This window comes from Ceratotherium simum, chromosome 23 (assembly GCF_057802395.1).
Source record: "Ceratotherium simum simum isolate JZ-2026a chromosome 23, ASM5780239v1, whole genome shotgun sequence".
Lineage (NCBI taxonomy): Eukaryota > Metazoa > Chordata > Mammalia > Perissodactyla > Rhinocerotidae > Ceratotherium > Ceratotherium simum.
In genome coordinates this window covers 5,105,414-5,133,186 of record NC_141922.1, presented here as the reverse complement: position 1 = coordinate 5,133,186, position 27,773 = coordinate 5,105,414, and positions in this window count along the sequence as shown.

The window sequence follows — 27,773 nt, the reverse complement described above, 5'->3', positions numbered from 1 at the left end:
ACTCAGTCTTGGCCCCAGGAGGGTGGCAACACTTTGAAAGCATAAAGTATATACTCAGAATCAGCAATTGATACCCAGTTCTTCTTTGCCAGGATTGCCAGGTCCAGGTATCAAGATGGGAAGAGAAGTAGTTCTTCATATTTTCCCTTGATGATCCACTAGCAACATTTTTGTAACCCGTGTCTGCAACTCTCCACTTTTCTGCTTAGAGATCTTAGTTCCCAAGAGAGGAATGCTTATACCAGGGGACACAGCAATTGTAACATTAAACTGGGAGTTGGATTGTCACCCGGACACTTTGACCTCCTCAGTCACTGAAACAAAAGGCAAATCTAGGCATAAGGTACTGGCTGGGATGGTTGACCCTGACTATCAAGAGTATTTGGAGTTGCTACTAAACAATAGGGGCAAGGATAAATACATCTGGAGTGCAAGAGACCTTCTGTGTACCTCTTAGCATTCCTACATCTCATAATAAAAGTTAACAAAAAATTATAAAACACAATACAGACAGGACTAAAAATGGTATAGACATTTCAAAAATTAAGGTTTGGATCATCCCAGTCAAGGAACCACAACCACCTGAGGTGCATCCTGAGGTCAAAGGGAATATATAATGTGTTGTGGATGACAGAAGTTTGTAAACATTAGAAACAACCATGTGTCCAGTTGCAGAAATGAGTATTATTGTAGTTCTGAGAATTTCTGTCTTGCTTTTATATAAATATATTTGTATAATATTAACCAAGTCTTTTTTTTCCTCTCTCCCATTTTCAAACTATATAGCATAAGATGTATTGTTAGTGGTTAACCTCGTATCTCAGGAAGCGAGTTATGGGAAATCAAAGGGGAGATGGGACTCAGCTGTAAAGGCAATGAGTTCCATCAGATGAATGAAGTGAACATGTAGGGCATTGAATTCTCCTTTGGGGAGAGGGTTAACATATTCTTACTTGTACAGGGATAGTTGCTTCGTGTTAGGCAGAGGCATGATTTTGCTTGTGTTTTCATTTTGAAGGTAAATGTGGTTAAAGAGGCTGTCGAGTTGGATGTCATATTGACAAGGAATGGACAGTGTTGAATTGTGCCCTGTCAACTTGGCTGAGCTGGGGATCAAATTTCCCATAATTTCCTTCCTTGAATAATCCCAGGTTAGAGTTGTCCAAAAGAGGAACATATTCAACATCTGGAGGGTTGCATGAGCCACCCTTACTCTCTGGAGGTGTTGTGGATGTGACAGAGAGATGCAAAGATGCCTGCTGGGTTCCAGGTCATTCATACTCTCCCCCACTCTGTGTCCAGCTCTTTTTCCAGGCTGTCCTCTCAGCTGACTCACAGCGATTCCAGCCCACCATGGGAAGCTGAGCTGTGGTCACCACACGGACTGCTCCATGATCACCCCCTTTCAGCACCACTTTGAAACCTGGCCAAACAAGTCTTCTCAGATTGACTGGTTAATATCTCCTTTCCTGACTTCTGGACTCTCATTCCCCGGCTCCTCCAACAAATAGCTAGGTCTAATTCTGATAAAGAATCTCTCATTCCCTCATTTCATAGTGACTCTGCTCTCCTGAATGAACCCTGACTGATACAGGTGTTTTTGCATCCTGGCTTATGGATGGGTTCAGACAATGGGGAACAGCTGATAAGACCAGAAGACGGAAGGACAGATGGATCAGGGAATTTATTCCCTGGTTGTCCCCATGTGCTGCTGAGTCACTCTGGGTAGGCTGTGTCAACCAAGCAAAGGTCACAGCTCCCATCAGTCAGTCCTTTCCACAGAACTCCTCTATGTTCCATTTCCTGCAATTGCCCCTTCAGGTCTTGGGATAGTCAAAGCTTCATACAACCAGGCCTGGGGTACTGCACTAACCCTGCTGGCTTTCCCGAACCCTGCCCACACCTTTCTACATATTCACTTCAGCAAATTCTCCGTAAGTTCAAGCGTGCCTCATTGACCTAAATGAAAGAGCTAAAGCTATAAAACTCTTAGAAAGAAACATAGGAGTCAACCTTCATGACCTTGGGTTGGACAATGGTAACTTAGATATGATAACAAATGCACAATTGGATTTCAAAATGTAAAAATTTTGTGCTTCAAAGGACACTATTAAAAAGTGAAAACAGAAGGGGCCGGCCCGGTGGCGCAAGCGGTTAAGTGCACGTGCTCCGCTGCGGCAGCCCGGGGTTCGCCGGTTTGGATCCCGGGCGTGCACCAACACACCGCTTGTCAGGCCATGCTGTGGTGGCGTCCCATATAAAGTGGAGGAAGATGGACATGGAGTTAGCCCAGGGCCAGTCTTCCTCAGCAAAAGAGGAGGATTGGCAGATGTTAGCTCAGGGCCCATCTTTCTCACAAAAAAAAAAAAAAAAAAAAAAGTGAAAACACAATGTACAGAATGGAGGAAAATATTTGCAAATCATATATCTGATAAGGGTCTAGTATCTGACATATATATATTTAAAAAATCTCACTACTCACCAATGAAAAGACAAACAACCTAATTAAAAATAGACAAAAGATATGAATAGACATTTCTCTAAAGAAGTTATATAAATGGTCAACAAGCACATAAAAAGATGCTCAACATCATTAGTCATCAGGGAAATGCAAAGCAAAACCACTATGAAATACCACTTCACACTCACTAGGACAGATAAAATAAAAAAGAAGGATAATAACAAGTGTTGATGAAGATGTGGAGAAATCGGAGCACTCATCCATCCCTGGTGGGAATGTAATGTGATGCGGCCTCTTTTGGAAACAAGCTTGTAGTTCCTCAAGATGTTCAACACAGAGTTACCACATGACCTAGCCATTCTACATCTAGGCGTATACCCAAGAGAGATGAAAACATACAGCGTTACAAAAACTTGTATATGCATGTTCACAGCAGCGTGATTCATAAAAGTCAAAAAGTGGAAACAATCCAAATATCCACCACCTGATGAGTGGATAAGCAAACTGTGACATGTCCATACAATGGAATATTGGCAATAAAAAGGAATGAAGTAGTGAAACATGCTATGACATAGATGAATCTTTAAAACATTATACTGTGTGAAGAAGCCAGTCATAAAAGACTACATATTATGCAATTCAATTGATATGAAATATCCAGACAGATCAATACATAGAGTGCTTGCCGAGTTCTGAGAGGACCAGAGACCTGCCCGAGATCACACAGCTAGTGAGTGATGAACAGGAGACCACATTGCATCCTGGCTTCTGGATGGAAGGGAAAAATGGGAAATAATTGCTAATGGGTATGGGATTTCTTTTTGGGCTGATGAAAGTGTTCTAAAATAAAATAGTAGTGATGGTTGTGCAGCTCTGTGAATAGACTAAAAACTGCTGAATTGTATACTTTAGAAGGGGGAATTTTATGGAACGTAAATTACATCTCAATAAACTTGTTATTTAAAAAAATTAAGTGTGCCATCTGCTTCCTGCTGGGACCCTGATTGCTAAAGGTTGAAATAATAGATGTCTCAGTCTATTTTGTTTTAAAATCTGGTTTCACCCACAGGAATCGGTCCTGAACTCGAGATCATACATCATGAATGACGTGAAAGACAAAAGGTGTTCTAAAGAGTAACTCTAACTTCTCAACCATGCTATACAAGGCAAAGTATAAGTTAATAATTTTAAAATTATTAAAAATAATTTTTAATAATACCATCTGGCCACGATGAAGCATCAAATCTAGAATTCCTGAATATCAGTCCTGGAAAGAACCTTAGTGCTCTCAGTACCGAACCAAGATATACTGCCCCAACTTGGTTCATTTGGCAAAACTGAGATCCTGGATGAGGAGCCACTATTCCAAGAGCTCATGAGTTGGGTCAAAATGCAATTGTTGGGAAGCTGCATGACTTAATGGAGAGAATCATGAACTAGGAATGAGGAGTTGGGTGTTTCTGTTTCTTCTCCCAACAAACAAAAATTGAGCCACTACTTGGGTAATGAGGTGAGGATGCAAAAGGAGGCTGAAGTTGGAGTCAGGAGCCAAGGTCCTGGGTGGGCAATCAGCTGGGAGATCCTCATTCTACTAGGTGAGGGGCTACCCTGCCATTTCACAGGTCGAGGGGCTCTGTGTCTGTAGGAAACCCAGACAACAACGACCCATGGAGTCCTGGGAGGCAGCAATGTGGTCTCTTCCGTGTGATCTAGCTGGGCAAGTCTCTGGTTCTCTCAGAACCTCAGTACCCTTATCTGTTAACTGCAGTGAATAAGGTCATCATGGTAGGCTGCCTAGGAAGACTAAATGAGATATAACATATGGAAAGTGCATGGCATAGTGTGGGTGCTGCTGTGCTTGTGATATGACCCCTGGCGGATGTCCTCACTCCGTTTCTAATTCTCTCAAATGCCGATGTTGAACTAGGTCTGACTGCTAAAATGAACGTGCATCAGAATCATCCAGGAACTTGTTTAAAACAGAGACTCCTGGGGTCAAACTCAGCTCTACTGGCCTGGAATGTGCAGAGACGGGAACTGGGAACCTATATTTCCAAACAAGCCCACCAGGTGATTCTAATCCTCAAATCGCTCAGCGGACAGGTTGGAAGATGCTGCACAAGATGCCCTCCAGGGCCTGGGACCCACACGCCTGGGGCCCTGGGCTGTGTGATCCTCTGAAGGTCACCCCTGCAGACCATCTATTTTCAGAACCACCTCCCCAGCCTCTGGCAGACTGTGCAGATTACATTGGACGCCTTCTCTCGCCATCTCTCTGCTTCCTAATCTAATTATCACAACAACCAGATGTGACAGGCTCCCTCTCAAAACCCATTTAAACATCTCCAAAGGCACCTCTCAGGATTCAAGCCTTCTCTAATTTCCCCCCTCCCTCCTCTAGCCGGACACCTTGGCTCCTGGCACTCTCCCTACGCCAATTAGCAGTGAAGTATCCTTCTGCCGAAATAATCCGATTACAGGGCACTGAATAGCAGCCACAGACTGTCACAATCAAATCCTCATCCCCAGAGAAAACAATATCAACCTTCTTAGCATACTAAGGGGTCAGCATCCTGGAATATGATGGCATCTTCCTCCAACAGCCTTACTTCTGAGCACTTTTGTGAGTCTGTGCCTTTCTCAGTATCTTTGAAAATGGGATGATTTAAAGGTCTCTTTCCCAGAAAAATGCACATGTGCGCATGGATTCCTATCCAATTCCAGAGTCCCTGGCCCCTTAGAGACCATCCCCGGACCCCTGGCCCTACTGTGTCTCCTCAATGGCTGACATGACCAGTCTAGGCCCCACCATCACCATGCACAATTCTAGATTCCCTTCCAGACCTTTCTCTATTCCAGAATTTCCTACATGCCCTTCTAGACCTTCCCCTATTCTAGAATTTCCTTTTCTTTCTAGAATAGTAAGTGGGATCTTACTATTCCCATCATTCCTCATTGTGCTCCTTTCACTTCACAACACATCTGCCCATCTTCCCGTGTTGCTAATATCCCTCTGTCTATTATTTTTAATGCCATACCAATCCCATGGTGTGGATTTTTCTTAACCACTGATGGACATTTTAATTGTTCCCCTCCACTTGAAGGCAAATCATGCATCACTAGAATATAGAGAACTAAGATATCAGCATGAACAATATTGATCAGAGAAGGCTTCGTGGAAGACAAAACAATAGTCTAAAACACTGCCGACCAGAGATCAAATCTTATTGTAACCAACAGATGTGCCCTCTGTCCCCATCGCCCAGCAGAGTGCACAGTCCCTGGAATGGCCTGATTACAGCCACCCCCACCTGGCCCCATCTCCCATTCCAAACCCCACCATTAGTACTCCAGCCTGCAAACCCTCCCTGGGCTATTCACCATTTCCTGAACATGCTGTGCCTTTCCTCCTGCTATTTCCTGTCTGGAAAGCTCACCCTTTCCCTCTCACTTTATTATGAGCTCAGACGCTCTCTGGGAGGCCACCAGAGAAATTCATATAATAAGGCTTAAAGATGCACTACAGGAAAGGGATAGTTTTAACATCCGTTCACATCTAACACATTCTCCTGCCTCTGTGCCAGCTTCAAGAGCAGGAAAGGGAACAAACAGGCCTGGCTCCTCCCTTCATGGGACTTGCAAGCCCTTCCTCCAGTAGACAGGCCACAGTTCAAAGTATTTGAACAAGGAACAGTCATTTTTTGGCTGCTCAGTGTTCATCCCATGTCATGGATTTCCTCAGGTCTCTAGTGTCCTGGACTGTAACAGTGATTCGTTTCTATTTGCCCAGCAAGCTTGACCATCCTCCTTTTCTGAGGACTCACCTTGCCTCCCCCCTTCCCTCTCTCCACCAACAGCCACACACAGGTGGGACTTATCAAGGCTTAACACCTTACATCCTGGAAACTGGGGTTCCACCAAGGGCAGGTCACGTGACCCAAACGGCCAATCAGAATTCATCCCTGGGGTTGATCTTCTGGGCTCTGGAAGAGCGAAGCTCCTTCTTTCCACCAAGAGTGCCAAGCTGGGACTTGCTTTGTAGAGAAGGGGGAGACACTGAGGCCACTATGCAGAGAGAAGTGGAGCTTCAGAGGTGGACAGAGAGAAGGGTCAGGCGGCTGTTAAGTCCTCAGATCAAGGACTGAAGCTGGTTCCTGAAGTCCTGCCCTGATTCTTAAGCTGCCCCAGACTACTTTCCAAAATGTGGAACAGTAAATTCCTTTTTTTTTTTTATTTAAGTTACTTTGGGGTTCTGACACTTGAAATAAATATGTAACAAATATAAACAGAGTTTAATAGCTAGATTGCTCCTTTTTGTTTAGTTATAAGGCTTTCAGTTCTCTGGGCTTTTCCACCTGTCTGAGCTCACCTTGTTCACTCAGATCCAGGACACCCATTTCTTCCACTCCTCAAAATATGCTCAGACTATTGCAGGCATTTTCCAGGCATTTTCCATTCAGCTTAAGATTCTCTTTGCCTGGATCTTCTCACAGCTAGCTTCATAGCTGTGTCTCTAACCTCTAGAACAGTGCCTGGCATATGGCATGAAGTCAACAAATATCTGTCAAATGAATGAGTGAGCAAAGTGACAAACAAAGGAACTAATATAGAGCAAAGGGTTCCGACTTTGACACGGGTGACCTAAAATCGCATGTGAGAGCTACCACATATAAGCTTACTTTTCCTAGGGAAAAATAATTAATTTTCTGAGACTCAGCATCGCTACTTGCAATGAGGAAAATATTAATGCACAATTCAGTTTTTGATTGATTTATTTTTTACCTCCAACAAGACTGGAACATATGCATGTCCTATGTTAATTGTAAGTCCTGGCTGCACGATGATGATAGTGACGCTAACCGCAGCTAACAATCCTTAAGCACATACTGTATTCTAGACATTGTGCTAACAGCTTTATTCTGTTAATTAATTTAACCCTCACCGTGACTGTTAGGCAGGTATTAATATACCAGTGTTAATGATGAGAGGTGAAGCTGGAGCTTAGAGATGTCAGTAATATCCTGAGGTCAGCTGGGAAGTGTGAAGCATGGGATTTGAATCAATCACAATCTACAAGAACATGCTGAGCAAAGCGGACCAAGCGGCTGCTGGGATGGCTGGACTACATGACCTAAGGCTAGCTTTGAACTCCGGGATGCTGTGGACTTTGTTGTTGACCAGCTCCCATTTAAAATCTGTGTCTCCAGTCCAGCTGTGCATCCTCTTGGCCACTATTTAATCAGCTCATCACTCAGTGTGGACTCAAGGCACCCCTGATCGTGGACCTTTAGGTGAATTCAGAACACACCATTAATGGGGAAGAGCAGTGTGGGGCTTAACCAGTGGGCTCTGGACCCAGAATGCCTGAAGTTGAACTGTCTGTGCTCTAACTAACTCTACAACCTTGGGCAGTTATCAACCTCTCTTTGCCTCAGTTTCCCCAGGGTAAAAGGGACAATAGCAAGAGTCCCTCCTCACAGGATGTTTGTGAGGATGACATGAGTCAACATAACTAAAGCTCTTGGACCAGAATCTGGTCCATAGTGAGCATTCAACAAACGTTCACTATTAAAAGGGGGACTCTGTAGAAAGGGGAAGAAAGCAAGTCAGAATTAACAATTGTGAATTCTATCACACACTTTGGGAAAAGAAAACCAAAGTAATCTCAGGGCCAACTCACACAGTACAATATCCTTTTGAGTCCTTGCATTTCTTTTATAGCATTCTTCTACTCATGCATTCATTCAGAAAAAAATGAATGGTTAACACTCCCGCCGCTCCCTCTTCCCACCCGAGATGCATGCAATTATTAGGCTGCTGAATCAAGATGGAGAGATTTTTATTCAGCAGAATTCCTCCTGGTAAGAGAGTGATGCAGCACTGTGTGTAGTCAGGAGAAATCCTATGGGGAGCCTCCTGAGCAGGGACAAGGCTCTAAAGATCCTTGTAAATTGCCTTCTAAGAAGGATGTGCCTGCTACAAGGTGGCCCCTTGGTTTGCAGAGCACCAGTGGGTCTGCACAGGTAAGTATGGGGAGACATGCTCATCTCTGCCTAATGGAGGGGGAGACTTTGACAATGGAATTGGAGGTGGAATCAACAAAGAAAGGGGAGCATGTAAGCTTGATGTTCCTGAGGGAGCAGGTGGAGAGAAAGTGGAAAAACATACACAACTAAACCATCCCAGCAGAGGCACAGGTGCTAGAAAGAAATACTTCTTCCACACTGCTCCAAAGGACAAGCCATAAGGAACTGGTGGAACTTCTAGGATGACATTTGTTTTTCATAAAAGGGAGATTTATTTTTACACACTCACATGTTTAAAAGTGGAAGTTACTGCTTGGAACGGTGGTGAGCTCTCCAGTAACGAAAGCATTGAAGCAGGGAGGGCATGCTCATTGAGGGAATAATTTGCTTCTGATTCATCTATTTTAAAAAGAGAAAAATTGACTCATGATTATAAATCGTGTGCCACAGAGGTTGTACACCTAAAGCCCCCTCCATCTCCCCTGTGAAATCTTCATCCAAGGCCTCTCTGCAGGTGGATTATTTTAGTCCAACATGAAGATACACTTAGTTCTCTGTCCAGGTTAGTGATGGGATGAACACCGGGACAGCATATGTGGACAAAAAAATAATCTGAAGATATCAAATGTAATGGACTGAAGTTTGTCCCCCCAAAATTTATATGTTGAAGCCCTAACACCCAGGATCTCAGAAGGTGACTGTGTTTGCAAAAATGGACTTTAAAGAGGTTATTAAGTTAAAATGAGGCTGTCAGAGTGGGTCCTAATCCAATCTGACTGGTGTCCTTAGAGGAAATTAGGACACAGACACAGACAGAGGAAAGACTATGTGAAGACACAAGGAAAAGATGGCCACTACAAGCCAAGGAGAGAGGTCTCAGAGGAAACCAACTCTGAGGATACCTTGATCTCGGACTTCTAGCTTTTGGAATTATGAGAAAATAGATTTCTGTTGTTTACACCACCCAGTCTTTCTTATTTTGTTATGGCAGCACTAGCAAAAGAATCTATAGAAGTGACATTTGGGTGACCTCTATTTTACAAAAGAGGGAACATAAGGCTCAGTGAGGTTAAGTGATTTGCCCCAAAATAAATGATAGAAGAGGATTTTAACCTGGTATGTCTGATACCAGGGCCTGTATTATTTCTGCTCTTCTGCACTGCCTCTTAAATGCAGAATTCCATGCTCAACACTGTAGGAAATAATAATAGGTGAATCTCAAGCAAATTATTCTCTCAGCAAGGATCCCATCCCTGCTTAAATATCTCCATTGCTAGAGAGATCACTACCTCTCAAATAAGCCATTTCCATTTTTGAACATTGAGTTGGTAAAAATAAATCTTCCTTATATGGAAAACAAATGTTATCTTAGAATATTCACTCAGTTCTTTATAGTTCTCTCTTTGGAGCAGCATGGAGGAAGTATTTCTTTGTATCCCCAGAATGTCCTTCAAGTTCTGTTAGAGGACAGTCATGTCCATATTGCACCTTCTCTTCTCAAGACAAAGCAAGCAAAATATCATGAAATCATATTCATTCAACAATAATTCCAAATTCCCTCCTTATTACACTAAAATTAGGTTAACAGAGAGTTGCCTAGTCCAATTAGTAAAACCATCCTTTAAAAATGGACAAGCATGATTTGAAATGAGTATAATTTGGCATCTTTACCAATTCATAAGCACAGGAAATTATTCACCAACACTTTGCCTTCTCCCTGAGCCAAAGACATATTTGGAGTGACCTGGAGCAGGGACTTGGGCTGCCAACATATGAAGCAATGAAGTGAAAACCGCCATCTGTTAAATGGAAATGAGAGTACCTGAAAGGAACCTGGAGAAAGCATCTTGTCACAAAGCAGAACCATGAGACTGGTGCCCACAGAAACAACGGGAAGGAAGAGTCCAGTAGGAAGCTATGTCCCTACCACAGGCTCCAGCACACAGTGTGGACAGGGGAGTGTGCAACGTGGTGCTAGAATTCCTGGGGAAGCTGGCTCTGGTTGGCATGTTGGAACAGTGTGGAGGGACATGTGGCACCCTCCCTGTCTTTCCCATTCCCTGGCTGTCATCCCCTCAACCCCAAGGTTCAAGTCATTCCAAATCATTGTCAAGGCCATGTCAAGATCTCTGCCAAGGAGAGGAAGGAAAGGTGGTGCTCCCTGAGCCAAGTTGGAGCCCAAAGAGAGATCAGTGACTGCAGGGGTTACATAAAAGTCACCGAAGAATTTTGAGTAGATTTAGCAAAAGGATCAGAAGGTGAAAACTGGGACTACAGGCTATACTGAGAAGGGTGAAAAGTGCCAAACAGAAGAGAAATGTTGGGATGACTGATGTGCAGGCATTTAAGGAGAGTAATATTAGTTGTGGCTATTTGATGACAAGAACAGTGGAAGACGTGTATTTTAAAATACTTTTAAGAGGTATATAATTTTCTACTTTCAAATACATGCAAATCTGCAAAGAAAGCTAATAAAGGGATGCATATTAAAGAGTCTCAGAGAACTGGCTTTAATTAAATCACCGCATTGAGTGTTTCTTAATGGCTTCTTCTAATGTGCCTGCACATTTACTATTAAGTACATTAAAACATTTTTCTCTCATAAGAGCAATAAAAAGGATGAAATATCATGACAAGCTTAAAATAAATTAACACAACCTATTTGAAAACAAACAAAATAATGAAAACTAAAAAAGCCACCCCCCACATACTAAAATCTGACAAAGTTTATTGATGGCCATACAGCATATTTGAATAAATAGACAACTGTACTATGTTCTCAAATATGCACGCTAAATATGGTAGAATTATCAGGATTTTTCAAATCGACTTATGTTTATACAACTCCAGTCTAAATCTTAGTGGGATACTGTGAAATTTCACAAAGGATTTCTAAAGTTTATCCAGAAAACGTAAACATACGATATTAGCCAAGATGTTTTGAAAAAGAATAATACTGGGTGGGGCTTGCCTTTCCAGATAGAAACTGTAATAAATCTAAAATAATTTAAACAGTATGCTATGCACTATTACCTGCCACTTGGTGCCAATATTGTCATAAACAAAGCTGCATACAAGGCCCTAATATTGCATGATGGTTTTGAACAGGGGGCAGCAAACTTTTCTGTAAAGAACCAGATAATGAACATTTAGACTTGGTGGGCCATCTGATCTCAGTTGCAACTATTAAACTCTGCTGTGGTAGCATGAAATCCCTGGAGACAAGAGAAATTGGTGCCTGTGTTCCAATACAACCTTACTTACAAAAACAGGCAAGAGGCTCAATTTGGCACACGGGCTGTAGTTTGCCAACCCTGGTCTTTAATATAAGGTATTTGTCCAGAGTATAGAATTCAAAACATACATGTACAAATCGTTGTGGAACTCAGAACTTTTCAGACTTAGGTAGATCTCTGTGGTAGATGGCAAAAAAAAAAAGTCCCAATTTTTTTTGTGTGTGAGGAAGATCAGCCCTGCGCTAACGTCCGTGCTAATCCTCCTCTTTCTGCTGAGGAAGACCGGCTCTGAGCTAACATCTATTGCCAATCCTCCTCCTTTTTTTTCCCCAAAGCCCCAGTAGATAGTTGTATGTCATAGTTGCACATCCTTCTAGTTGCTGTATGTGGGATGTGGCCTCAGCATGGCCGGACAAGCGGTGCATTGGTGCGCGCCCGGGATCCAAACCCAGGCCGCCAGTAGCAGAGTGCGCGCACTTAACCACTAAGCCATGGGTCGGCCCAAAAGTCCCAATTTTTGAAGCATCTCCCATCAAGAGCGTAAGTCTCTTGTCCCACCTTCTGACTTGTTTTGGCCAATAGAATGCTGTGATGTCATGTCATTTGAAGCCTTGGCCCCACGAGGAGATGCAAGCTTCCTCTCTCACTCTTAGAACACAGTTTCCATGGCAACAGGTCTGGTTTCCCTTGCTGGAGGATGTAATTCTATGTGGAGGAGAACTCTGGTGCCCCAGCTGACCCCCAGCCATTCTGGGTGCTGAACAGACTCACCAATAAGCCCCGAAACGTCAGCAAAGCCTGGATAGATAAGTAGAACTGCCTAGCTGAGCCCAGCCCAAGTTACTGACCCACAGACTCATAAAGTCAATAAACGATGTTATGTTCAGCCACTATGTTTTCCGACAGTTTGCATGTAGCAAAAGCTAATTAAAACCATCCTGCCTTTGAACATGTGAAACAAACTTATTTTATAATGTAGACTTTCCAGAGAAAATAACAATTAGGAAATCAACTGTGCTTTTGTTTATCCATTTGTTCTTAAGACTTCTTTGCTTAACTATGTTCTTCTGTTTTGATATCTGATATGATTGCCTGAATATATTTAAGAAAATTGGATTCTTCATACTAAATACCATGGGGATACAAGCATACTTTTGAAATACCTAATCTACTAAAACATATTATCAAGGCATAATCATTTTTGTTTATAACCATATCGGCACCAAGTGGCTAGTAATATTGCATCAATTGTCCCAGACTAATGAGAGAAGAATAGAGCAGATTAACATGTAAATGATGTGTTTGTGTCTGGACAGGTAAAAGAAAATGATATTATAGTGAGCTGTATAATATAAAGTTTCTCAGTAGTTTGAAATAAGACATATGAGAGGAAACTAAGCGTTCAAATAGGTGATGAGAAGTAGAGGTATGAACAAATGAACAGAACTTGTCCTGGAGTGGCCGTGATCATCCATATTGCAATCAGCCATTTCATGTCAGGAAAATAGCTTCTTCCATCATATTAGTGTTGTCATTTTGAATTTTGTTTTCTTGTGGTTTCGTTTGTATTTCTTTTATAAATTTCCTTTGTTTCTGTTGCTGTGTTGGGGAGTTTGGTTATTTTCTCAAGGTAAGAGTGGAGCCTTTAACTTTGCTGACCTCACTTTTGATGCAATTCACTGGGATAAACCTGGATTAGATGTCGAGATGGGGGAATCTTTTCTCTTGTCTGGACTTCAGTCAACATCTAAAATAAAGTATTCTAACTTGAACTGTGCTTCTCAAGCTTCAGTGAGCACATTAAAAATGCATAGTTATGAGCTTCATCTCCAGAAAATCTCATTAAGAGTGTAGGGGAAGACAAACACAAAACAGGAACCAAAACTGACAGATTTTAAGGCAGAAATAGATAATTCAACAAAACTGTTGTATAATTTAATGCCATGCTTTCAAAAATGTTCAGAAGAACTGGACAGAAGATCGGCAAGGAAATAGAAGACTTGAACACTATAAACCAAAACTAGACCTACTAGACATCTATAGAACACTCCTTCGAACCACAGCAGAATACACAAGCTTCTCAAGCTCAGATTCTCCAGGATAGACCATGTCTTAGGCCATAAAACAAATCTGAATAAATTTAAAAGAAGTGAAATCATTCAAAGTATGTTCTCTGATCACAATGGAATGAAATTAGAAATCAATAAGTGAAGGAAATTTGGGGAATTCCCAACCAAACATGTGTAAATGAAACAACACATCCTAAATAACCAATGGGTCAAAGAATAAAATCACAAAGGAAAGTAGAAAATGAGATGAATGAAAATAAAAATACAACATACCAAAGCTTATGGGATTCAGCCAAAGCAGTACTTAGAGGGAAATTTATACCTGAAACTGCTATATTAAAAAAAGGGAGATCTCAAGTTGGTAACTTAACTTCCCACCTTAAGAAACTAGAGAAAGAAGAGCAAACTAAACCCAAATCAAGCAAAAGGAAGCAGAAATCAATGAAATAAAGAATATAAAAACAATAGAGAAAATCAATATTTTGTTCTTCGAAAAGATCCATAAAATTGACAAACCGTTAAATAGACTGACCAAGAAAAAAAGAAGAAGACTCAAATAACTAAAATCAGGAATGAAAGAGAGGATGTCACTATGGACTTTGTAGAAATAAAAAGGATTATAAGGAAATACTATGAAACAGTTTATGCTAACAAATAAACACCCTAGATGAAAAGGACAAATTCCTAAAAAGACAGAATTACTAAAACTTATTCAAGAAGATAGAAATCTGAGTAGACCTATAACAAGAAGAGATTGAATCAGTAATCAAAAAACTTCCAACAAAGAGAAGTCTAGGACTAGATAGCTTTCTTGGTGAATTCTACCAATCATTTAAAGAAGATTACCACCAATTCTTCTCATGTTCTTGCAAAAAAAAAATCAGAGAGACCACATCCTAACTTTTCTATGAAGCCAGTATTATCCTGATACAGAAATCAAACAATGACATCACAAGACAAGAAAACTACGGACCAGTACCCTTTACGAATACAAATGCAAAATCCTCAACAAACTATGAACAAATCAAATCCAGAAACATATACAAGTATATACAACACAACCAAATGGGATTTATCCCAGGAATACAAGATTGGTTCAATATACAAAAACTTTCAATGTAATGCACTATATTAATAGAATAAAAGACAAAAACCACACAATCACATCAACAGATGCAGAAAAAAGCACCTGAAAAAATCCAACACCTTTTTGTGATAAAAACACTCAACGAAGCAGAAATAGAAGAGAACTTTCCAAACCTGAGAATTAATGTGTGTTCCGCAAGGTTAGAGGACACATGATCAATATAAAAAATTGTGTTTCTCTAGTAAGGAATCATCGAAAATTGTAATTTAAAAGACATTACTAGCAAGTCCTCCACTTTCAGGAAGATGGAGAACGTGAGACTTTTCCCCATTCCTCTGGCTAAGTACAACTGAAAACCTTGGACATTTTATAGAAGACAAACAGACTCTGACATGTGGAGAGAAAGCAGACCTGCTAGGAACCTCAGGACTTGAGGAACGACATGGTAGTGAGTGCCTTGGGTTTTCTTCATGCCTTATGTATCCAAGACTAGGAGCTGAAGAAAATGGCAACTCGGAAACACAAATGACTGCAACCCAAAAAAGCTCCAACGAAAGCCTGTTTTCTCCAGCCAAAGGACCAGGAAAGAGGCAGCAACACAGAAACCTTTTAGATGGTAATTGCTCTACTCCACGCAAACACCACAGGGAAAACTGTGGCCCCACCCCCACCCATGCCAACACGGGGAACTGGACCTCCTCCATCCTTTGGAGGCTGTGACATGCTCCTCCCTCTCATTGGTTTGTCAGAGAAGGCCAAGTAGGGAGTCAGGGCTTTCATTGCTGCCCGCCTGTGACAAGGCACAAGCCCCCCTTCCTCAGGTCAGTGAAGATCATGTGGGGAGCCAGCACCCTCATTGCCACCCACAGCAATAAGTGGAGACCCCTCCTTAGGTATCATCGGAGGGAGGCAGAGGGGGGGATCCTGCACTTCTACCTCCACCAGGCAGTGAAACAGCTGGTGGAAATGTAAAATGGTACAGATCCCTTTGTAAAACAGTTTGGCTGTTTCTTAAAAAGATAATCAGTCACATGCCATATGACCCAGCCATTCCACTCACAGGTTGTTCCTCCAAATAAACGGAAGTATATGTCCACACAAAGACTTGCACACAAATGCCCTTAGCCGCTTTATTTGTAACAAGCAAACTCTGGACAATAGCCCAAAAGTCCACCAACCAGTGAATGGATAGGCACATAGTGGTACATCCATACAATGAAACACCACTTAGAATAAAGAGAAATGAACTATTCTTACGTGCAACAACATGGATGAATCTCAAAATAATTATACCAAGTGAAGGAAGCCAAACAAAAGCGCATACTGCATGATTTCATTTTAAAAATTCACTACTCTGTAACGACAGAAATCAGATTCATGGTTGCCTGGGAACCTGAGAATGTGAGGAAGAATGTAGGGGAGAGATTACTAAGGGGACACAAGGAAAGTCTGGGGAGTGACAGATTTGTTCATTATCTCCATTCTCTGTGTTCATCTTTATTGACTAGAACAGGAGGGTCTGTAACATTGATAAATTAAGTTGGATGCCTTCATTAATTAAAAAAAAGAAACGGAGAAGTTTGATTTTTCCTCTGTCTTATATAAATTTGAAAAAAAATTATAAAGGGACAGGTTTGGGGCAAAATATAAGATTTTATCATTCAACACACTTGAAAAGCTTTGCACTATGAAAGTAGACCACTTTAACTAATAGCATAGTCCTATTTGCATGAGTCTGAATCCTGAATGTACATGTTTCAGTTCAGAAACACAGGCTGAACACTGGAGCCAACAGAGCTGAAATTCTCTAAATCCAGGAAAACCAATTAACACCTTTGCAGGCAATAAACTGGAATGCATAGTGGATCATGACTTTAAATTTATTTTAATAAATGGTCCAATAATTTGAAGTTAAAATAAATAATTCATCCTCTTTTCTCCCTCAGCCCTACAACTTGGAAGATGTATAATAAGTTGAAATCATGGCGCAAACTTCAGCAGGTCCTTTTACTGAATTCAGGTCTTAAAGGCACTACTGGAATGGTTCCTAATGAGTAGCAGTGCCCTGAAGTCTTGTATTTGCCAGGTATTTGTAAATGGTACGAATAGATTTGTGATATGGCAGTGGCTCCAAGGTAAGAGTTGAAGTTCTCCATTCCTGCTACCTCTGCATTTCCCTCTCCTTCATGGGGACCTACGTGGATCATTAATTTGGAAACCTTCCCATGTTGCTAGATACATCATTCATGCCTTTCTAATTGGGACATCTCCCTTTCCAGGAATTTAGCCCAGATGCATCCAAAAGTGGGACAAAAACACCTCAAGCTGTGTTCTTTCAACTCCATGAAGCAAAATCAAAGAGCATCTTCCTACTGGGCACAGAAGCATCCATCCTCAAGACCATTCCTTCTTGAAAAGAAACTATTTGTTCTTTAAATCTTTTCTGAGTTACACTAAATCCATGAAAGAAAGACATGTATTGTGTGTTTAAAAACCCCTTCTTAACTATCCTAACTATGGGGAATGGGCAAACAAATTATATTTCATTAACAAAATACATATCCAGCTCCTAACACACTCATTCTAGAAATATTTATTGACCACCTACTGTGTGCTGGTCACTTTTCCAGCACTGGCAATACAACCATGAAGAAAGGAGTCAAAAATGCCTTTCCTCACAGAAGACATTCTAGAGGGGGCAGAGCTGACCTGCAAGAGTTAAAATAAGTAAGTGTTAGAGTATGTGAGAAAATATTACGTTTTAGGAAGAATAGTGACATAGGGGATGGAGATAGAGAGTCCTGGGGGAGGGAGGGCTGCCATCAGATAGGGAGATAGGGAAAGCCCACACGGAGAAGGTGAATCTGAGTGTTGATTTGAAGGAGGTGAGAAGATGAGCCACATAAATATTGCGGGAAAGGAGTTCCTGGCAGAGCAAACAGCAAGGGCAGTGCTCAGAAGCCATAGCAGGGCTGCCATGCTGGACGACCTTCATGGAGCCCATGTGGCTGAGGGAGAGATTGGAGTCAGAGAGGTAATGGGGCCAGATCCCTGGGGCCCTTGAGAGGAAGGGCTTTGGCCTTGCTCTGAGTGAAAGGGGAAATCACTGAGAAGTTTTGAGCAGGAGATGACGTGATCTGCCTTAAGACTTTTTGTTTTTATTTTTCTAATTGTGAAATATACATAACACAAAATTTATCATCTTCACCATTTTTAAGAATACACTTCAGTAGTGTCAAATATATTCACATTGTTGTGAAACCAATCTCCATAACTCTTTTCATCTTACAAAACTAAAACTCTGTATTCACAAAACAATTGCCCATTTCTCCCTCCCCAGCCCCTGGCACCCATCATTCTACTTTCTGTCTCTATCAATTTGACTACTCTAGGTACCCCGTATTAGTGGAATCATACAGTATTTGCACTTTTGTTACTGGCTTATTTTGTTTAGCATAATGTTCTCAAGGTTCATCCAAGTTGTAGCATGAGTCAGAATATTCCTCCTTTTTAAAGCTGAATAGTATTCCATTGTATGTATATACCACAGTTTGTTTATCCATTCATCCATCAAGGGACACTTAGGTGTTTCCACCTTTCAGCTATTGTGAAAGCTATGTTATGAACATAGATGTACAGCTATCTCTTCAAGACAGTGCTTTCAATTCTCTTGGGCATATACCCGGAAATGGAACTTCTGGATCGTATGGTAATTCTATGTTTAATTTTTTGAGGAACTGCCATACTGTTTCCCATAGTGTCAACTTAAGCTTTAAAGGGACACTTTTGCTGCAATGTTTAAGGATAGACTACCAGCAGACAAGAATGATAGCAGGGAGGTCACTGAGGAGGCTGTTGTAGATCTGTTTCCCTGCCAGAAACAAAGATGGAAATTTGCATACAGAAAGTTTACCATGGATTACGTTGGAGGGGATCCAAGGAATGCACTTGGGGAGGGAAGAAAATAGGACTTGGCATAGGGAGGGTTTGTACAGAGATGTAGTTGCAAAAAGGCCTCATCTGATCCCATGGGACTCTGAAGGAAGGATGGCCCTTTAGTGTTGTCTAAACTTGAGACAGGAGGTCTAGGCCTTTGTACCCCACAGTGACCAGTCACTGGACACATGACGACTCCAGGGTGAAGATATGATTTGAACTGGGCAGCTCCCTTCACCAAAAGACAGTTACCAGAGAGGGACTCACTGAGAGCCTTTAGCCACCAACCCAATCATCAGCTGAGGGGATGTGGGCTCCAGTTCTGAGGGGGTCTGGGCAGCCCACCATAGCACCCCCCACAGAGGTTACTGCAATAACCTATGCTACTGCTGATGGTCCAAGGGTCCTAGCAGTTGAGGTGATGAGAAGTGCTGAATCCTTGAAACATTTTGAAAGTAGAGCAAAAATTATTTGCTGACAAATTGGATATTTGGTGTGAGACACAAAATTTAAGGCAAAATGATGCCAAGGCTGTTGACCTAGCCACTAGAAAGATCAAGTTGCCATTAACTGAGATGGAGAAGACTATTGTAAGAATAGATTTTGGGGTGATGCACAGGGGTTTAATTTGGGGCATGTTAAATATGAGCTGCCTGGTATACATGCAAAGGCCACTGTTGAGTAGGCAGCTGAATGTACAAGGGTGGTTTCAGAGGACAGGTCCACCTGGGGATATAAATGTAGGGGTCAGTAGCATAGAGATGTTATTGGAGGCTAGGAGACTGGAAACAATCATCAAGGACATGTAGATGGAGAAGAAGAGGTCTGAGCTTGAATCGTGGGGAAGTCCAACCTTTAGGTGAGGGAGACCCAGCAAAGAAGATGGAGAAGGGGCAGTCAGTAACAAAAGAGAAAGCAGGAACATTTAGTGTGCTATCTATTCTCCAATTGCTACAGCCCCTCTAGATTCATTCTTTGTCCTTTCCAGCTGTTACTTGCCCTGGAAGACTGTCACCCACTTGATCCATCCCATGGGCTTCCCTTTGAGTTTGGCTGGTGAGAGCCACTGTCAGGAAATGAGAGAGTGCAGGGAGAGAGAGGTGGAGTATTAATTCCTCCCAGGCCGTCCTTCCTTAAAGCAGTTCTGGTGGGGCCTGCGTCACTCTATGACCATACTTCCTGCCTTGTTCCCACTTCTTTGGCTCCAACTCTCAGCTAGGTCCTGGTAACAACATTTCCACCGTTCTCATCTTCAGATCTAGGAGTGCTGACAGCTTCCTGGGGTTGTTAATCTATGGGTGAATCAACATCCCTTTACCCTGCCACATTTCTCTAAATTGTCCATTCATTAAAATGTCTATTTTTTTTTTTAATTTTTTGTTTATTGCAGTAACATTGGTTTATAACATTGTAAAAATTTCAGGTGTACATCATTGTACTTCTATTTCTGCATAGATTACATCATGTTCACCACCAAAATACTAATTACAACCCATCACCACACATATGTACCGAATTATCCCTTTCACCCTCCTCCCTCCCCTCTTCCCCTCTGGTAACCACCAATCCAATCTCTGTCCCTATGTGTTTGTTTATTGTTGTTATTATCTACTGCTTAATGAAGGAAATCATACGGTATTTGACCTTCTCCCTCTTATTTCACTTTGCATTATACCCTCAATGTCCATCCACGTTGTCACAAATGGCTGGATTTCATCGTTTCTTATGGCTGAGTAGTATTTCATTGTGTATATATACCACATCTTCTTTATCCATTCATCCCTTGATGGGCACTTAGGTTGCTTCTTTAAAAATCCCTGCCAAGGGCCGGCCCCGTGGCTTAGCGGTTAAGTACACGCACTCTGCTAATGGCGGCCCGGGTTCGGATCCCGGGCGCGCACCGACGCACCGCTTCTCCGGCCATGCTGAGGCCGCATCCCACATACAGCAACTAGAAGGATGTGCAACTATGACATACAACTATCTACTGGGGCTTTGGGGGGAAAAAAGGAGGAGGGTTGGCAATAGATGTTATCTCAGAGCCGGTCTTCCTCAGCAAAAAGAGGAGGATTAGCACGGATGTTGGCTCAGGGCTGATCTTCCTCACAAAAAAAAAAAAAAAAATCCCTGCCAAGCATTTCATCAGCCAAGACCCTAATGTATGTGTTGTCCTGGAAGAAAAGTAAAATAAAAAAGTATGAAGGAGAAGAATGAAATAACTATGTCAAGTGCTACTCACAGTTTAACTAAGAGGTGGACTGAAAAATGACCACCAGATTTCACGGCATGCAAAAACTGTTGATATTATCAAGAGGATTTCTTTAGCAAATGGTGACAAAGGGATACTCAGAGTTTGAGAGAAAAGAAAGATATGAATTTGAAAAAGCAAGAGGAGACAACTATTTTAGGGTATTTTGCTGTAAACAAGAGCAGAAAATGGAGCAGAGCAGGGAAGGAAAAGTGAGACCAACACTAGGTTTGTGCGATGGGAGAAGCAATAGATGCCTCCATGCTTAGGGGAATGATCTGGCATGGTGGGGCATGGTGAGGCAGGAAGGGAGTGGAAAATTACTGTCACCACGTCCTTGAGTAGGAGAGAGTGGGTGCTACATCCTGCACGAGAAGGGAGGGCTGGCCCCAAAATATTACTTGAGGATTTATCTACAGTACTTGGGGAGAAGGCAGAAGGTGCAGGTACAGATGCTGATAGGTGTGGAGGTGTGGGAGTAGAAACGTGTGGAATTTCTTTTCTTATCACTTCTATTTTTCAGACTAGAAGAAACACCATCACCTGAGAGCGAGGATGAGGGAGAGATTGTTGAAGGTCTGAGGAGAGAGAGACGGTATGCCATTGTGTAGAGACTGGGAGAGTGACTGGACCAGAACAAAGTATGATGATTATGAGATTGCATTAAAGGGCCACACCCTAGAGATTCAGAGTCATAAATTTAAAGTAAGATCATGGTTGTTCTGGGTTTCTCCTGCAATATTTAGCTGCCTGGCTGCAGGTACAGAGTAGGCAATAATTCTTTTATAGATTTGGGGTTTTTCCAAGAGAGTACTACAAAGCTAGAAAGGGCAAGAGAGCAGAAAGAGAGTGCTTATAATGATTTTTCAGGAATCAGCATGTTAAAGAGCAGTGTGAACAACAGTGCAATGGTGTGAAGTTAGGTTCTAGAAGGAATGATATGGAAATGTAGGTAGTGTATTAAATATATTAATCCCCACCCAAGATACACTGAGGGATACAAAAGGATTTTTGTACACATTCCTTCTTCTCAATGGGCTTAAAGTCTGATGGGAGGGGATAAGTTTCCCATGGTGGGGAAAAGAGTTCACTGGCTGTCTTTGCATACTTTCTAAATGCAAGGAACTTTGTTTGCAATTTCTGATTAAAGACATTTCACAGAAACACGAGAAGTAGGTATCATTACCCCATTTTACAGATGAGGAAACTCAAGCCTAGCAATCTGTCTCATGTTGGAAGAGCCAGGGTAATTCAAAGCAATTGTCTTAGTCAACTTGGGCTGCCGTAACAAAATACCACAGGCTAGGGGGATTAAACAACATAAATTTATTTCCTCATAGTTCTAGAGGTTGGGTGGTCCAAAATCAAGGTGCTGGCCAATTCAGTTCCTGATGAAGGCCCTCTTCCTGGCTCTCAGATAGCTGCCTTCTTGCTGTGTCCTCACATGGCCTTTCCTCAATGAGTGCACATGGGGAGAGAGAGAGAGAACCCTCTGTTCCTCTTCTCGTAAGGCCACCAATCCTATTGGATTAAAACCCCACTCTTATGACTTCATTTAACCTTAATTACCTCCTAAAAGCCCTCTCTCCAAATACACTCACAGTGGAAGTTAGGGCTTCAACATATGAATTTGGGAGGGACATAATTCAGTCCATAACGCCAAGATCTTCTGATTCCAGAATTCTTTATTCTTGCCACTTGGTCTAAGACAGATACATGCAAAGAACATTTCTAGATGAAATAAACAAATCCACTGGACATGCCCTTTCATGCTGGCCTCAAAATCCTTGCAGTGTCTCCTCTATAAAATAGAGACTTTAATATATTACATTCATATTCAAGTACTTAAAAGAACAATGTAATATAGGCTGATAAGTCTACCATTGATGTCCCTGAAAAAGTGAAAAAAATCAAACCTCAGCGTACAAGTGTGATATGATACCGTTTGCTTTCAAATGACATTGTACTAGTTTGCTAGGGCTGCTATAACAAAGAACCACAAGCTGGATGACTTAGACAACAGAAATATATTTTCTCACAGTTCTAGAAGCTAGAAGTCCAAGATCAAGGTGTCACTAGAGCTGGTTCCTTCTGAGGCCTCTCTTCTTGGATTGCAGATGGCTGTATTCTCCCCATATCTTCCCACGGGCTTCCCTTTGTGCCTACCTGTGTCCAAATTTCCTCTTCATGTAAGGACACGAGTCATACTGGACTAGGGCCCACACTAACGACCTCATTTAACATAATTACCTCTTTAAAGACTCTGTCTCCAAATACAGTCACATTCTGAAGTACTGGGGGTTAGGACCTCAACATATGAATCTCAGGGTTCACAGTTCAACCCATAACAGATATCAGCATTGCATATGTGTGTGAGCACGTGTGCTTTAAGCTGCACAAGTGTGTTTATAAATGCATAAAGTGTTGTTTGGAAAGTGCACAATAAATTTATAGCACTTGTCTTTGAGTTGGGGAATTGGTTTTGGAGATGAGGTGTGAAGGGGAACTTTTGCGTCTGATTCTCATACAAGTCTTCATTCTTGATTTCTTACAAAGAAAATATATTAACTGGTATTGAAAAGAATAAAATGTTTTAAAACAATAAAGGGAGGAGTATGTAACAAGAGCCATTTGCACTTCATTAAGTAAACAAGGCTATGGAGACTCCAAGCTTGCCCAGTTTTTACCAAAACCAGACGGTGGTGGTTGATACTACAGCTAAGTTACAGGAACTTACCTACATCTGTGAGGGCCCCAACAGCCCTTCTCAGGACCTCAGTGCTCTCGTCTGTAGAAGGAAGGGTCTGGCTGAGATGATGTACAAGGCCTTTTCCATTTGTAAATGTCTACATTCCATGGTCCCCGTAGGTAGGGATGGGAAACAGTGGGCAGGAAAGAACATTGAGTAGCAAGAGATGTGAGTTCTAATCCTCACGTTGTTACCTATATTGCGGTGTGAACTTGGAAAATTCACTTTCCCTCTTTGGGTCTTGGTTTGACTGCAGTTCGATAAGAAGCTTGAAATAGATCAGTGGTTCTTGACTTAGCTCTGGAGTATCTTGACCAGGAGTAACTTTACAGGTGGCTTAAAGGGCCAGTGAGCAGGAGTGTCCTTCTCCGGCCGCAAATGGGCAACTCTGTATCTGTCTATAAAGTAAGCAACTTCTGAAGAAGTTTGTACTTAGAGGGAGGAGAGCGTTTGAAGGCTAACGGAAGTTTCTCACAGAGAAAGGGATTTGAGTGTTTTAGGTGGCCTGGCAGTTTAGAGGCCTAGAATTCTAAGGGAAAGGCAGAAGCATCTGAGGTATTTAGCATTTATACATGTGGAGTATGGAACGTGCGTGAAGATGTGAATGGACAGGCTATAGCTGGCCAGATCACAGAGGATATTGTGGGCTATATTAAAGAGCTCGACTCTTACTGTGCTGTGTGTGTTTGGTGGCTGTGTTATTATGGCATACTAATTCATTATTATGTCTTGGCAAACTATTCCTTTTGTCATTTTCTAGTACCCCTTTGCACATTATTTGATAATAACATCGATACATTCATTTTTTGATACTATTTCCCATCATTTTAATTTCAACTACTTTGATTTATTTTTATTCGCTTCTTTTGTTTTAGATGTGACATTTGTAAACAGCATAGATGCATTTTTTGTTTTGCTTTATCAAACGTACTACACTGTCTTTTAGTACACAAGCATAATCTATTTACTTTTACTGTAATTACTGATAACATTTGATTTTTTTTACCAATATGCTTTCTCTTTCCCTGTTTTTTCTTGAATTGACAGAGGTTTATTGTTTTCCCTTTGCCCTTACAGATTATTGATTCTATTTCTTTTCCATTAGTGGTTACTCTTAAATTTCAAAATATATGCATTTTTCTAACTACATATGAAGTTATTCAGTTTCAATATTTTTCACCATCTTTCTCTGCTCCAAAAAAGTGTTAGAATTCTGGCATGCTTTAATTACCCTACAGACTCCCTCTTTATTAATGTACCTGTTATTTTTACTATCTAGTATTTTCTCATGTTGTATAAAAAAGCAAATAAGCAGATGTTATCATTTGCTGTTATTTTTTTAAAAGGTAAGATTTAATTAGATTTACTAGCATGGTTACTGGTTTCTCTCTTTTTCTTTTATCTTGTATCCTAGCCCAACTTTCTAGACTCATTTATCTTCTTACTGAAATACAGCCTTATAGAGCTAGGTCTTTCCATGAGAGTCAGAGTGAGGTAAACACTGTAAGTTTGAAAACATCTTTGTTTCAATTTCCTTTTGAATAATAATATATATTGGGTTTAATTTTCCAGCTTGATATTTATTTCTCTTCCACATTTTGAAGATGTTAATCTAGTATCTGCTATAATTGATTAAAAGTTTCCTATGAGTCTAATTGTTGCTCTTTGTACATAATATTTTTTTCTCTTTATGGTAACTTTTAAGAGTTTCCCTTTCTACTTGATGTCCTGAATTTTTACCACAACGTTACTAGATGTGAATTTATTTTATTCTACTTGGCAGGACTCATGTCTGTCTTCCATTATGGAAAAGTTTTCTCTTAGAATATTGCTACATTTGTCTCTCCATCTATTTTCTAGTTCTGGAAATAATATTAAATGTATATTAAAACACTACAATCTGTCCTCAACGTTTTGTAAAGTCTCTTTCATATCTGTCATTTTATCCTTCTGTGCTGTTCTGGGTGAGTTTGCATAATTATCTTCCAATTCTCCATTCTCTCTTTGATTGTATCCAGTTTGAGTTGTTTCACCTGTTGACTTCCAATTTTTAAAAATTTTTTCTAGAATTTTGAAAGGCTTTAATTCCTATCCACCTGTTCCTAATTTTTCTCTGTTGTTTTTGTCATATAATGCTCCACAATTTCACATAACTTTTCCTTTTTGGTTTCCTCTCATTTTGCTTCCAAACAAGTGCACTTTCATTTTTATTTTCTTTTAGAGTTTTAAAATACTATGTTATATAAAATTATATTACATATCCCTAGTGGTTGTTTCTTAGTATTGTTCTCTCTATATAATCTCCTAGGGTCGCTATTTTATAACCACATATAATATTGTCAGCTCAGGACTCTTATCTCAGAGGGATGTTCCTAACCCAGTTCCTGAGTCAGGATGATATTTTTCTCAGTTCTTGAGTCGGGCTGCTTCTGCTCGTTTCTGCTCCTCTGGGAAAGCATCCTTCTGGCCAAGGCCTTGGAGCTTAATCACAACATTTATCTGCCTCTTTTTAAGGCAAGTTCACCTCCTATCATGAACCCCTTGTTTCATGCAGTGATCCTGGATCACCCATTACCATGTACAGAGCCTGAGTCCCCTTATTATTAACCCTTTCAGGATTTGAACACATGGCTGTTCAGGTGTGTTTCTGGCCCAACGTCTGGTAGGTTTGCATAGCAAGTCCTTATTTACAGCAGGATATTTTTGTTTGATTTCTGATCCATGGAGATGTTTTTTCTATTTTCAGTGTCACTAACTCTATTCATATGAATGTGCATGCATGCACACACACACACACACACACATGCCATACTATCATTGTTCCAAATTTAGAGTTGAGATTACATAAACTCAGCCTTAGTCCTAGGTCCATAGAAGAAGGGGATGATAAAGTCAGGTTTTCATTTTAGCAGGATGCTCTTACAAATAGGGAGGAGGAACCAGGTCTTGTTAGAAAACTACTCCAACAGCCTAATGAAGAAATACCATGGGAAAAGCAAAGGCTGTGAAACCCAGTGGGCCTGCCTTTGCATCTCTGCCCACCACCTGCTTACTACATGATACTGGATCAGTTACTTAATCTCCCTCGAGCTTCATTTCCTTTATCTGCATTATGGGGATGATAGCACTATTTACCAGTAGTGTTAGAGGGATAAGCTCAAATCCTGCACTTAACAGTTCTGACTATACTTTATTGACCAGTTCCTATGCTAAGTACTTTGTATATATTAGTCCAGTCGATGCTGAAAAAACGCTGTGAGGTAGATTTCATTACCTTCAGTACAGATGTAAAATCAGAGGCTTAAGAGAGTTGAAATAATCTACTTGCCTGAGGTTGAACTGCAAGTAAGCTATGAAATTGGCGTTTGATGCTGCTTCCATCTGGCTCTTAATAAATAGACAGATGAAAGCTTTTATTTCACTATTCTTATTGATAAGGCCAAATCTGAAGGGAGAGAGGGAAGAAGATAATGTGCAACAGAGAGAGTGAAGATATGGCAGGTAGGACAGGAAGGAGGCAAAGGCAACTCAGGTGTGAATTAGAGGAGGTACAAGGGGGCTATACTCCCAAGAACAAGGTATACTGATTTGTCTTCTACAACCAAGATCTGAAAGCTTGGCTTCAGGCAGACAGACACAGGTTTCAGTCTGGGCTCCTCTGCTTCCCAACACTGGGACCTTGGGAAAGTCACTTCACTTTCTGAGCCTCAAGTTCCAAGGTGGGAATAACAGGCCATATGCTGCAGGCTTGTTGAGAGGATAAAATGCAATCATATAGTATGTGTGAAAATACCTAGAATAGTACTTGTCATAGAGGAGGAGCACAGCCAGGAGTCAGACCCAAGTCCAGGTAACTTGGAAGCTCTCACTCCTTTCACACTCACATTCTGCTTTCCTTTGAGGATGAAGCACCTGACCCAGACACCGGAGACCAGCAGGACTTGAACATGCAGAAAGAAGA